Below are 13439 nucleotides of genomic sequence, written 5' to 3' on the forward strand. Positions count from 1 at the left end.
CTCACCACCATTTATTTTACTTTCACTGCACGCCTTAACTCACAAATCCTGCTCCGCAGTAGATCTGGCGTCGAAGCACACTAAAGAGGCACTCTGCCTCTTTAGTGGGGCCCAATGATGAAGCATGTCATCACCAGGTGGTGAGTGAGGTCCTTCCTAACCTACCTAAGTGAGGCCGGTTCCCTTTCCATTTTGCTCCTTCGTGTGGTCCTCAATAGTTACATGATCACTTCAAGTCAGCAGCTTGTGTCCAGAGAGTTACAATCATTGTTTGCTTCAAATGAACTAAGTAAACTAAAGCACTTAATGATATTGTCGTGTTTTTGCAGAGGCCGGCCCCTGAAGGGGGCCTCGAGGGCCGGTGCCATAACGGACGCCAGCGCCCAGGAGGGATCCGGTTCTAGCCGCCGAGAAGGGCCCTAAACTGGAAAGGGCACTCTCGTCGCAGCAACAACTTGCGCCAGGATGGCGACTAGGCATCCGGCCAATGGAGGGGCCAGGTGAGGTTGACCCTCCCCCAGATGGCAGACCCGCCCGCGCATGGCGGGAAAATCGTGGATGGAGTATAAGAAGCCACTTCCCGTAACTGCAGCTCTCACTACATCGTGGAGCTGGGGGAGCGGCGCAGAAGAATTTTGAGGAACATATGGAGCAGCTCGTCGGGCTATACTTTGGTCCAGCAGAAGACCTATTGCGCCGTATGGGAGGGGATAAGACATCTCCCCAAGCTCCACGAGGGGATCGGAGCGGCAGGAGAAGAGTGCCGCAGCGAGGCCCAGCTGGGGGAGGAGAGGGCGCAGCCCGCGGAGACGGACGATGCCCGAGCGAGGAAGGAGCACCCCCCCCCAGGCCCGTGGAACGGCTAGGGCAGCTGAGCGACGTCGGTGTAAAGTCTGAGGCAAAGGGCACGACCCCCCTCGCCACCCAGGAGCAGAGGGAATCCGAGTGGCCGAGGGCAGCGGCGGTGACAGTGAAGGAACTCGGCATGGCTGACCACGAGGAGCCAGTGAAGATGGCGTCGCCGAACTCCCGGGAACCGGAAAGAAGGCAGTGCCCAGCTGACCACGGAGAGCTCCCATGAAAAGGTGAGCGGCGACAACGAGGCAAGGTGGAACAGCCCCCCCCCCCCCACGCCCATCTGTCGGGAGGTTGGGGCCAGTAGAACATCGCAGGAGTTGCAGCTGGGAGCGACACAAAGGCCTTTGAGTGGAGACGCAGCCCGGAAAAGTTTTGGCACTCTATCGCCTGACCAGCCAGCGAACCAGCTGCCATTGAAAGGTGATGAGCTGCAAAGAAACCCAGCCGCCGGGAGAAGGATGATGCCCCCGCCGAAGCAAAGGACGGCAGAGGAAATAGGAGGCGGGAGCGAGTGACCCAGCCCCCAGGCGATGGGAGAAGAAGAAGATGAGCCGGGCAACGAAAAACACCAGCAGGGGCAAGGTAAGGAGTTTCAAACAAGGAGGAGCGCCCGAGAGTGACCAAATGTTAATACTATGACTTTGTTGGTTTTTGGGCAAAGGGTGCTTGCTGCTCACGGAGGTGAGGGTCGAGGGTGACCAGGGTAGTCAACAGCAGTTTCCCCGATAAATGTGGGGATGCCAGCAGGCAAAGCTGTACGAGACTAAAATGTTAGAAAAGCACCACCAGTACTGATGGTTTGCGAGGCAAGTTCGCTCCCCCAAGGCCACGAGTTCAAGAAGTAGAGCAGATGTGGCAGGCAGTAAGAACCCAATTAAAAGGCTACCTTTAAGCCCAGCAACTGGCCTGTAAATTAATTAAGTGGAAGAGGTGTGGTGCAACGGCCAGGGAGACTGACTCCGGAAAACGGGGCTCACGGTTCGATCCCAGGGGCCGGCGGCAGATTAGCCCAGCACCATTTGACTTGCCAGCTCGACACATCCTCTAACAATCCATGCCTTTGCGCACGCTGCCCCCAGTTCTCGAGGAACCAGAAGTTTTTCATTGGCCAAAAGGTGCTATTTAGGGTTGAGCGCAGTTGCGAGTCGAAATCAGGATCTAGGTGGTACGATTTCGCAAAATAGAATGATACAACAAACAGGTAATAATTGGAGGCGAATACACCTCGCAGTCCGAGAAGGAGCTGCTGGGTTACCTGCAGGATTAAAAGAAAATGTATTATAAGATAACAGCGCCCCCTAGCGTCACTGCCCCGCACCTAACCTAATTGTGCAGCAGGTCAATTACACCCCCCCCCAAAATAAATTCACCCGTGAGATGGAAAAAGCAAGTGTTTATTTAATAGGAGGAGATGTCAATCTATTTGGTCTAATGGACCACTGTAAGCGCAATTCGGGGTAGAGCAAACACAGGCAGATACCGGTGTTTGCAGAAAACCCAGCCCAACACATCCTCTGCGGCTGCCCGAGGCCACGCAGTGGCAATCAGGAGGGCGGCCCCTTAGACGCTGAGGGCTTCCCCCCGCCCCTCTCTAGCCTCTCTCCTCTCCCGGGCAGGCAGAGTCCCGAGGGGAGCTAGGAGGAGCTGATGGGCACGTCCGGTGCGGCAGGCAGGGCGAGGGGTACTTAAGCCCCCCTCGCCATTTTCTCTGCCTCTTTGCCGCACCGGACGCATCTGAGTGTCCTCGTGGGGACACACATTTTCTTTGTCCTCTCAGCCTGTCGTTGTTTGGAGCTCGGTCTGGCGTCGGGGTGATGTTTGCCGGCGGTCGCCTAGTTCGTTTTATTGGGCGGTGAGTTGCTCCCTCTCGGGGATTGGTTTACGTCCTGCTTTTTCAGGAGAGAGGGTTGTGGGGGTGCCGAGGCCAGCCGCGGGGGCACGCACGACGCCCCTGTCCTGCACCCCAATTACCGGTGCGCGGCCTCTTTGATGCTCCGGGGATAGGTTTGGGTCGCTTGTGTGCTCCCGCGTTGACGGTAAGAAAGGGAGCCATGGTAATTGGTTCTTCGGGAAGGCCATGTTACGGCGAGGCGGCTAAGTAGATGTTATATTTAATATTATGGATGTTAGACAGGGAATACCGTGCCAAATTGAAGTAGGACTGTACTAAGGAAAGCTATGCGGGTGTTCATTCTGGGCTGTTCGTGGCCCAACCGGGTGGTTACTAGAGAGTTTGTAGCGGGAGGGGGCCCGGTAGCGGTGCGCCTAAGGCCGGTTTTCTTTCCGCCTGGGCATTGGGGCTCCACGCCGCAACACCATGCTTTGCATTCCGAAATCCAGTGTCGCGTTACCCTTCGCTCATGCGTTGAGCAGCGGAGCTTGCCGCCAGAGTTCACAGCTGGAAATTTTGGCCGGGTAGGATTTAGCCTAACGGCTAGGGCGGCCGATCTTGAAGCTAGGGTGTCGGGTTCGGGTCTCGACAATGAGTTCGTGTGATCCTGGTCTAATCACTGATCCTAGGTGCCTAGTAAAATCTCATGTGTCCTGGTGTCATGGCAAAGCGTTCTGATGCCTGTGGGTCACGTTTGTGCTGTTTCTACTCCGGCAGAATAGTTCCTCCCACACCAGTTTCTCTTCCCGCCGCCATGTAACGGTGTCCCTTTCTCTGCTCGGCCATTTCGGGGAGGGCGTACAACATATCGGTGATTGCTCCGCCCGGCGCTGCTGATGGTAACACAGCAACTTTAGGCTTGGGTTGGCGAGTGCAAGACGCAGACCACCCCTAGCCATGCGCTTTTTAGGTGGGCCCTCGTAATTGATGTTCCACAACAGGAGCCACGTTTGCAGATAGTATTTTTCCAGTACTTTATACCGATCATTTTCCTGCATTGGTTTGCCGTATCAGCAGGGCTCTGCATCAGGCCTTCCGCTCTGGGCAAATTTATGCTTGTTGTCCATGCTTGGGCACGGTTCGATGTTCAATCCAGGTGCAGGTATGGGTGCAGGGGGCCCGGAACGGTGTTGGGTCTCCGCAGGCATGTTGTATGCATTTGCGAATAGGTTGCAGCACACGTGGGTAATGGCACCCGGGTGCGGCCATCTTGGCTTCAGTTGCTGCTCAGGCGACATGTGGGTGCGGCACACATGGGTAATGGCGCCCGGGTGCGGCCATCTTGGCTTCTCTTTCCTTGTTGGGGCTATGCACCTGGACTTTGCCGAGGAAGGTTTTCCCGCAGCTGCATGTTAGGCGTCACAGGCAGAGGGAGGTTATCCACGTTTGGCATTGGAGGCGCATTATTGTTATCAGTTGTATGTGGACTTGTGACGGGCTACGGATCGCTGTGGTCGCGCCATTTGTTAAGCATGAGGGGCAGATGTTCCGGGCCGGGATGCCCCCAACCCTTTGGACGGGTGGTGCCGGGGTAACAGCGTCTACCATGGGCCCTGTGGTTTGGTAGGGCAAGGCCTGGCTGTAAGGTAGGCACTCTCGTGAGATGCTGTTTATAATATGGAATACATTTTCTTGTGGGGTTTTTGCTGATTCTGCTTATCATAATGTGGATCTCATTCTCATCTTTTCACTGGCGTGGCACATCTATGGGGGCAGTCCGTTTAAACTTTGTTGGTACTTGGGTGAGCGCTGGTCCGGGTTTCATGGGAGGACCCTAAGGGGCAGATGCTGCTTTCCACCGTTGTGGGAGCTTAAGATCGCATTCATCTCTTGTAAATTGCATGCGGTGCCGTACAGCCCGGGTGGTCCTCCGGTTCGCGGTCACCGTCCTTCGGGGGCTAGCAGGGGCGCGAGTGTTTTGGATTTGAGGGGCTCTGGCCTTGATTCACTGGAGAGGCTATTTTGGATCGGAGCGGCCTGTCTTTCTCCTGGGTCACGCGCTTAAGCATTGTCCTCTTCTGGTTAGCTCGTGGTAGCGCCGGGCATGGGCATACTGCCTTGCCTCTGGTTTAGGTTTTAGCACGTCGGCGTCCGACTTCAGCTGCAGAACCGTTTCAGTGGCGGGCAGGTTCCCTAATCGCGCGGCCAAATTATTTTCAGGACGCAGTGAGGAGTCCACCCGTAGGGTGGCCCCGCCCGCCTGTTAACTGTTGATTTTATGTAGTCACATTCTGGTCCCGGTTCCATTACAAGTTTCCGCTGCCAGAGGTCGAGGTTACAATTATCTCTTGCGCCCCCCCCCCTCCTTTTTTCAAAGACCATGCCAATTTGGTAAGTGCATTGGGGCAGGGGTAGCAATTCGTTATCTCCCGCCCTGTCTCACGGTACTAATACTAGTGGTACTATCACTGTATATGCAGTGGACCGCGATGCTCTCTTCTGTTCTAGTTGATTCTTTGTGGATACCCAGCCGTATCCCTCCCCTTTGTATAGAGAGAACTCTTATCAATCGTAGTTGCGCAGGCCTCTGCTCCACCTACCTTTACATGTGACACTTGGAGTTGCTACGCATAGATCCCTTCCCTATGTACATAGAGTTGTCTCTAATCACTGGTATATGCAGTAGACCTCTCGAGCTACCATTCCTATGCGCTTGCAGAGTATATCCATTCATTCCGTTCCCCATGTATATGGAGAACTCGAATCGCTAGCATATGCCTAGAAGAGGAGTTGGCTTAACGGCTAGAGCGCTCGTCCTCGGTCTTGGGTACCTGGGTTCGAGTCTCGGTAATGACGCCGTAAACGTACTGTGATTCTGGACTATTCACTTATTCTACCCGCGCCTAACAAAATGATACTGCATGTTGTATCATGTTTGCAGGCTACTTACAATGCAGTGTATTCGACGATGGAAGGGTTTGATTGGGCAAGGTCAGGACATACCGTTGGCCGGTCCGGATGTTATTCCGGTCCATGTAACATTCCGCTGTGAATTTGCACACCAATGGATGGCGCTGCTCCACTGTTCCTTCGTAGAAACATTTCTTTTTATTGATTAATTGCGCGTTGTTTTCCAGGGTTGTGGAACACAAATGATGTGGTTTCAAGGCGGTCTTATCACAACTTTTATGTTAAAGTCAGAACAGGGACATCTTAAGAGTTTTGGGGGCCCTGGGCCAAACATATTTTGGGGGCCCGGTGCGAAACAGCTTCGAATTTATGATCCAGTGTCAGCATTTTATTCGCTCTTCTGACAGTGAACAGGCCTACTTGTCCAAATTTCAAAGGTGTTTACATCCAATATTCAGAGATACTGATGTTTTCAATTTGGTAACACAGCAGCGGCTCACTAATATTATTGCAAATATTCTTGGCTACACACTCCCTTTTCGCAATTTTGCACTCATGTTTCGTCTAAAAGTAACTTGTTGATGGATGTTGCATCGAACACAAGCACAACATTTCGCAGCAAACTGCCTATAGTATACTCTCAGACAACTCACATTATGAGTAAATGAAATGAAAAGGGTTTTAAAATATTCTATTTAAATGAGTTGAGGACATCAGTGCAAGACTCTGCAGAACAGAATGGACGATACCATGGGACCCCCCCTGAATGGCAGGGGCCCTGGGCCAGAGCCCACTCGCCCATGCCGTAAAATGTCTCTGGGTCAGAAAGAACACACCAATAGGCATTATTGGGAGAGCCGTTGTTTCAGGCAAGTTTGTTTTTACAGGACTGCTTCATTCATTAATGGTTTTACCATGGGCCATAGAGTGTGCCTTAGAGCATATGCACTGCGCTGCTCCATGGCATGTGATTCAACTTAGTAGATCTCTTTATAGCTGCAGCTCCTAGTTTGGGGAGCTTGTTCTTGTTCGAATGGATGTTGCGACCCCGGGTCTTTTGTTGCACAGTGTAGCAGGCGAGAGAGATGGTAGGTCATGGCCGTTACATTTCCTCTTGGGGGCACTGGGGTTGTGGGGGTGTCACACGGCGGCAGCACACCCTCAGTTCAGGGCAGTTGGAGGGGGTCAGTTGGGCCTTTCTCCCGGGGCAGTACCCACGCAGGGGGTAAGCAGTTATATGACGGTGCCCTCACAGATGGGGGGCGGGGTGGGATCTCCTGGGTCCCAAGTGACCACGGTAACCAGGGCCCGTGGCCTGGGCATTCGGCAAGTGATTAGTGCATCCCTGCTGCAATTTCCATTGCAGGATACAGTGTGTCTGCAGGTCGTGGCGGCGATGATTCTTTATCACAGCAGGAAGCTGCTTGTTCGCCAGCGTGGTGCTTGTGGCCCGTGCTCCTGCATGTCTTGGTTTCGCTGCCTACTTGACCGTTCTGTCATCCTATGAAGTTCTTTACACCGCCTCCAATGCTGTGTGTGCAGGATAAAGGGCTTAGGTTTGTTCGCTCATGCCGACCATAGAGGAGGATGCAACTTTTGCTGGGCAGGAGTTGTAGCTCAGTTTATTTAAATGCGTTTTATATAGCGCGAACTTTGCCTGTGGTGTCATAACGCATTACATAGAACCTGTTGCATCACGATGACTTTGGACTACATATTTCGTTAATGGATAGGAACAGCGAATCTTGCTTAAGAACAGGATTCGAGTGGAAGCGTCACAATTTACACAAGCTATGCTCTGCTATTGCGGACTGTGTACACCTGACAGAGCTAACACTTGTTTCAGCCAGCGAAGTGACAAACGTGGGCAAATGTTTCAGGGTATAGCTATCTTGCCATTACAAGAGGATATGTGACTTAGGGGCGAGTTACATATGCTTCAATGTACATGTAGAGGTTTAAATGCATTACAGGTCAGTAATTTGACCACCAGAACTAAAATTCGTAAACTGTAGTTGACGCAAGCACGATGCGTGTTTCATGATAGCAGATAAAAATCGTCGTAGTTGCATGGCACGTTCCACACTATTGACCATGGCGCTGGAGGTAATCTTGCTTGCCTCACCCAACCCTTTCGAGAAAGTACTTTGTACAATCTGGTTTTCGTACCTGACTAGCAGGGCCATGGATGCTGATTATTTATCTCTGGCTGCGACCAGCTCTGGCTAAGCCTTTAGTCATGACCAGAGGTTGTGTTTGTCATTTTTAGCTGGGGGTAATGACAGAGATTCCACAAGTATGCGGCACGCTAGGCTAGCCCCCAGTTTTGTCATTATTGTTGCTGCATCTTCTTGTAATTTTGTTGTTGCCGCAGCAGTTAACCACAGGTGTCAGGCGCGTTCTATTGAACTAACGTTATTTGGGAGCACCATTGAACACCTTTGTGAAGCATACGCTAAGTTACTGGGATCATAGTGACATGCACGATCAAATTATCACAAGCAGGAGGTAAAAGTGCTTTCATACGGAGAAAGTGACAGGTGAGCAGGTTCTAATAGTCAAAGTACAAATAGAGGTAGGGGACTGCAGTCAGGCAGACTGTCTTTCACAGCGCTAACAGTGGTCGCACTTGTGCAAGTCCAGGGAGCATTCAATGCAAGAGACAGTAGCTGGTTTCCATGTTTAGCAGGCTCCTTGCCTTACTATCTCAGTCATGTTATGTAGGGCATGGTATAGCATAGACACTGCAATTTCATTGCCTGCCAGTCTCCCCTGTTTCAGGCATGCCCTTGCCACACCCGCTGGTGGAGGGCTAGCTATTTTCGCGGCTGCAAGCAATCCGGGGCATGGTTGGCTTCTCACCTAAGGTCACTTTGGGCAGCAGGTCCTGGGAGCCTCTAACTAGGGCAGGATAAGAGTTGACCGCCTGGCAGTCTTGGGGCATGTCCTTTTGACAGGTACTGGAGGTTAGTACTCCTCCCAATTTGAGCTGTTGGCCTGATGTTTGTTGTCTCCAATTCCTGGAGGCACCCTGTACCAGTCTAAGCAATCCCTTACGTGGGTGGTTTTAGGTCAACTTCAGACAAGCTATCTTAGAGGTAGCATGGACTTAGCAGTCTCCAGGCGAAAATCAAGAGAGCATGTGGAGCCTGTTGTTTTTCCCTTTAGATCCTGTTATATCGAAGGAAGGTATACCTCACTAGTTAATTATCATAATACTCTCGTATTTTCCCTACAATAATCGCCTGTATTCTTTGAGTATAGAAGCAAAAGAGTTTAAACTAAAGCACAGTGTTCGCCAGCCTCACCCTGAAGCAGTGGTGCCTGGGCCTTTGCCTGCGATAATGTCTGTTTACAGGAATCGTGCAAGCGTTGTTGGCTGTTTAGGTGTACGAGCCTCGAGTGTAGCAGGAGTACTTGGGCTTTCTATGCCGTTTTCCTTGGAATAAGTGAGATGCCTGTGCAGGCATCAACGTTTAAGATGTAGGTTATGCCGCATATCTCACAGTCATGTCAGAGATGACAGGGTGTGCTACAAGCTTCTCACGGGGGTCAGAGTATGATCCGTATGGAACTCAGCTGCACAACTTCCTAGCACAAAGGGATAGTTTTAACCCTTCAGTCTTATGTAAATAAAGTGTGCACAGCATAGGATCTACACAGTCCTATGTCAGCTTGAGTGGCCTTGGCCGGCAAGAATGTTTTGGGTAACAGCTTCGGCCTATTTTTGCAGGGATAGGTTCTCTGCCCTCCTTTAGGAGGGACTTTTCCTCTGTCCGACAGGAAGCAGTCCGGTTCTTGAATGCACTGCTACTGAGAAAGGTTATTTGATAGACATACGTATACGGGTTGCAGGTAGGAAGGAGGCTAAGTAGGGGGGGCCCGTCCGGCGTCGGTTGCCGCCGGCCGGGCTGTGGCGGAGTTACAGAGCAATCCGGAAGCAGAGAAGTTCAGCACTGGACCTCAGCTGGCACATAGGGGTGCCAGAGCCTAAGACCTGGGGCCTCAGGGGCGGTTCCGGGAACACGTGTCGGCGCCCCATTTGTCCTTCGGGCGGTTGTGGGCCTGTGCAACCGGGGGTTTTGCCTAGTACGCCCCGCAAGGGGCGTGAGTATTATGTTTACCATAAGGGGCAGCACATGGTGGTTTGCCACGGTACTGCCTGGCTCATCAGGCGGGCAGGTGGCGAGAATGCGGCCTGCCCTTGGATTGCCCGTAAGATAACCCACTATGATTACATAACGTTGTATCTAATAAAATAAACCTGCAGCAATTTCTTCCCAACCTAACACTGGTGTCTAGTGTGTTATTTGCGGGATGCATGCTGAGTGTGGGGTCCTGTTGCCCTGAAGTGTCTATGCGGCTGCCCGAGGCCACGCAGTGGCCATCAGGAGGGCGGCCCCTTAGACGCTGAGGGCTTCCCCACGCCCCTCTCTAGCCTCTCTCCTCCCCCGGGCAGGCGGAGTCCCGAGGGGAGCTAGGAGGAGCTGATGGGCACGTCCGGTGCGGCAGGCAGGGCGAGGGGTACTTAAGCCCCCCTCGCCATTTTCTCTGCCTCTTTGCCGCACCGGACGCATCTGAGTGTCCTCATGGGGACACACATTTTCCCTCCCGACCTCTCACCCTGTGTGTCTGCTTGTGGAGGACAGTTTGAACGTTTTAATGTTCTAATTTTTCGTTGCAGGCGGAGTTACAGGGCAATCCGGAAGCAGAGAAGTTCAGCACTGGACCTCAGCGGGCACATAGGGGTGCCAGAGCCTAAGACCTGGGGCCTCAGGGGAGGTTCCGGGAACACGTGTCGGCGCCCATTTGTCCTTCGGGCGGTTGTGGGACTGTGCAACCGGGGGTTTTGCCTAGTACACCCCGCAAGGGGCGTGAGTATTATGTTTACCATAAGGGGCAGCACATGGTGGTTCGCCACGGTGCTGCCTGGCTCATCAGGCGGGCAGGTGTCGAGAATGCGGCCTGCCCTTGGATAAGATAACCCACTATGATTACATAACGTTTCTATGTAATAAAATAAACCTGCAGCATTTTCTTCCCAACCTAACACTGGTGTCTAGTGTGTTATTTGCGGGATGCATGCTGAGTGTGGGGTGGGGGGTCCTGTTGCCCTGAAGTGTCTATGGAAAGGGCATAAAAAGGAACATATCGTACGGCCCGAGGGCCGGAGAGAGGACAAAAATTTATGTTTAAGAGTCATTCAAAAGTGAGCAGATAGACAACGCTGCCCTCTGGTGGCCTTATTGGCATTGGGGCTCTGAAACAATAATATTGAGTTCGAAAATGTGCTTCGGTCATAGTTTGACGAAAGGTCAGGAATTATCTTAAATTAAAAGTCCTGGCATAGAGGAGCTCGTTCAGAGGCCACGCTAATAGGCTTAGTCACGGCATCGCAGGTGCAAGGTGAAGCAAAGAGTTATCACACCTGTACAGTTGGGTCATTTGAATGCTTTACTGTGGAATTATCAAAGCTAGAGAAGTGTTTTATTGTGCGACAGAAGGAATGAGAATAAGCATGACATCCCTAAGGATGTTAAAAACATGTATTTCTAGTCCTGAGGAAAGGGCCAAAGCGCTTTAAGTTTAGCAGGTAGACGAAGTTTCTAGTGAACCACAATAATGCCAGTGCTAACTGTTGAATGTCTGTGCTGCATAAGGGGCGCGAAGATTGTTAAATTCTGCATAACTACATAGAAGTTCCCATGGATGTGCAAGGCCCCCGCTGCTGCGTAAGCCATTTTCACTCTAGAACAGTCTTGCCACTGTATAAACGACCTATGCAGACAAAACCTACTGCCCATAGCGACAGGCAGGATCCCTGAAGGCAGGGGCGCTGTATTGAAGTAGGTATGACTGCTTTTTGGGCAATGTTGTTTGAAAAAGGCTTCCGTAATTATGTAAAGATTCTTTAGTGCATCCAAAGGTATCGACACACGTGCACACCCTGGCTTGGCCATACTTGGGGGCGCACACTAATATCAAGAGAACTTAAGGAGCCGGAAGGACGGAATGGTCTGAAAACAGGGAAGGGCTAAATTGAGGGGCACTCTGAATTTCAATATCTCCACCCTACTGGTACAGGCTACATGGTTGGTATAATTGATTGATTTCAAATAGCAGGGAGAGATGGTATGGACTTCAGCAGTAGAGTTTCCACTGGGAGTGGGGAACCAGTATGCAATTCCCGCCAATTTTAGTATACGCCCAGTGCTCTATTAGTGAGAACGCACACGGAACTAACGCCGGTGTCCAAGGGTTTGAAAACATGTTGTGTGAACCAGTCCATGTCATCTATTTTGGCATGAGTAAGACACATTGGGCCCGATTCACAGAACTAACTTAAGACAAAATCCTAAACTTACTACTTTTGGTATTCACAGAAGTTAGGATTTTGTCTTAAGTTTGTCTTAAGACAGACTTAAGACAGACTTAAGACAAAATCCTAACTTAAGTCTGTCTTAAGTCTGTCTTAAGACAAACTTAAGACAAAATCCTAACTTCTGTGAATACCAAAAGTAGTAAGTTTAGGATTTTGTCTTAAGTTAGTTCTGTGAATCGGGCCCATAGTACACGGGCTCTTAATTTAAGATTTAAGTTTTTATCTTACTCAGAAATATCTTACTTCATGACAACCAGCCGTGTCATCTATTTTAGCATGAGGAAGAAACATTGTACACGGGCTCTGAATTTTTGGGAGACTAGGATTTAAGTTTTAATCTTACTCAGAAATGGCTGTTGTATGACAACCAGTCTGTGTCATCTATTTGGGCATGAGTAAGACACATTGTACACGGGCTCTCAATTGTGAGGATCTGCATATGATAAGTAAGAACCAGTAGCAGTGGGACATTTATAAATATGCAAAGGAAACATGAGCATGGCTATCAATAACTTTTCCTTCTTGGCATAATTGTGGAGCACTTCCACGGAGAGTGCAATTTGGAGAATAAGAGTTAAGTTTTAAACTTACTCAGAAAATCCTACACAAAAAAAACAAAAAAAAACTGTAGCAATGGCCCACTATTCCCATAACGAGGACGTTATCACCGCTGCTGCCAAAACACAAGTCTGTTTTCCTTCAAAAAAGTAATAGCTGACCCACTTAGCATATACAGGTAGCGAGAGGTTCATTAACTCTCTGACTCAGGTAATTTATAGAACCTGTCCAAATTCGTAATCAGGCTCTTAAATGGAAGGAAACCTGACATGTTATTCTTTCAAGGGTATGTCTAAAAAAAAAAAAAAAAAATGGGGCAATGCAGGTGCTTCTCTTGCCATGACCCTTTCGTAGGTTTTCCTACAGCTTTTTCAGAGTGACTCAGGAGGGGAGCATTAACTTCCCTGATTGTGGTGAATCCATTTATTCACTGTACCTCACATTATAAATGTGTATTTTGAAGGTGCAACTGTGATAAGCAAGGTTAGTTGGCGTTGGGTGCTGTATCAGGTCACCATATGCTGCAGCTGACTGTCTCCCAATTTCATTTTCATGTATGGCCCATGGCGAGCGGAGACGAGGCTGATGAAGCCAAACGGTGAACCAGTGTACAAAGACATAACGGCAAGGATGGAGCCGAGCACGCCATTGACAGCAGGCTGCATAAAAAGAGCAACGGAAGCGGAATAAGAGCGTCGCAAGAAGGGGGGAGCCGCAGGAAGACGTAAAGCCTCCCTGGCGGCGTGGCGGGTAAGAGAGGTACAGCGGATGGTTATGGAGGCACACCGACAGGGCGGTGTGTAGAAGGAGGGCCACTCACACTGGGATGCCGAACGGCAGGGTGAGTAGGCCTGACAAAACGGGGTAGCAGACAGAGACTGCGCTCGCAGCCCAGACCCC

This window comes from Lissotriton helveticus, chromosome 11 (genome assembly GCF_964261635.1).
Source record: "Lissotriton helveticus chromosome 11, aLisHel1.1, whole genome shotgun sequence".
In the NCBI taxonomy this organism is placed as follows: domain Eukaryota; kingdom Metazoa; phylum Chordata; class Amphibia; order Caudata; family Salamandridae; genus Lissotriton; species Lissotriton helveticus.